Genomic DNA, 1276 nt, shown 5'->3' on the forward strand with positions numbered 1-1276 from the left:
GATGGGTGGACGGAGGGCTGGAGGGATAGAGGGATGGGTGAGGGATGGAGGGATAGGGGTAGATGGGCAGGGAGAGGGTATAGAGGGAGGGAGGGGGGGAGGGGAGGGCAGACAAAGAGAGGGTACACAGGGATGGATGCATGGATGGGTGGGTAGGTAAATGGAGGGAGAGAGAGAGGGTATACAGGGAGGGATGGCTGCTGGCTGGACAGGTAGTAGCTGACCATCCCAGCAACCAGATCCAGAGTTAGATGGACCTTTGCTCTCAACTGAACTGGCCATTTTCATGCTCCTTTGGTAAGTACCCCAGCCTCGGAGAGCTGGTGGGATCTCATCCCGCTCGGCCACTGCCAGGCTGTCAACCTCAGGCCAGCTGTGAGCCCCGGCGTTTACCGAGCCCGTGCTTGGGGGACAGCCACCTGCCAGGCAGGCAGGTCTCCTGCCCTCAGGGGACAGCCCACAGCCAAGTGCAGGCAGGTCCCCCGGCCCTCTGCCCTCTCTGAAGGGCCAGTTTTTCTTTCCATTCCTGCCATAGCACCTCCGTGGGGCATGCACAGCTCCGATGCCAGGGCTGGACCGGTGGAGAAGCCACTCTTGCAACGTTTCTCCCACCCTGTGTCTCACCATGGCTCTCCTCATGCCAAAAAGGGACCTTTTGAGGCTGAGACATGTGTGTGTTTTTGTAAGTTTTCTGCCGCCTTCTCCCCAGGTTACAGTGAAAACCCACTACTGGGATAATCGCACAGTGCCAGTCTTTGCTGCATCCCACCGGGACCCATTTTGCAGGGGTTGGAGTGTTCATCAGCTGGCCTTGGGTGGATGCACGTCCCTGGGAGGGATTGCTGGTGGCAGATGGACACGGCAAGGGGTGAGTGGGGGGGATGTGGTGGGCGCAGGGCTGAGCATCCCAGGAGCGGGGGAAGTGGCCAAACAGCCTTTTCCATGCAATTCCCAGCTGAACCCACCTTAAGGACAGCCAAACCCCCCGGGAGGGAGCTGCGGGGTGGCAGGATGCTGAGGACCTGCAGGTCAGTACACGTCAATGAGCACATCTTGCCTGATTTGGGGCTGCCCAGGATGTTCCCGTACCCTACGCCTTACCCTGCAAATCAACCCAGCTCCCGCCCAATCTTTCCATTGCCCACAAATTGCCCAGGATTGGTTCAAGCCCAGAGCATCCCAGCTGGGGAGATGGATGGTGGGGGGAGAAAGCAGCTCGGATCCTGCCCCACCGGGCACACATGCACCAGAGGAGGCTTGTCCAGGAGCTATTTGG

Source organism: Pygoscelis adeliae, unplaced genomic scaffold (genome assembly GCF_000699105.1).
Source record: "Pygoscelis adeliae isolate BGI_AS28 unplaced genomic scaffold, ASM69910v1 Scaffold266, whole genome shotgun sequence".
NCBI lineage: Eukaryota > Metazoa > Chordata > Aves > Sphenisciformes > Spheniscidae > Pygoscelis > Pygoscelis adeliae.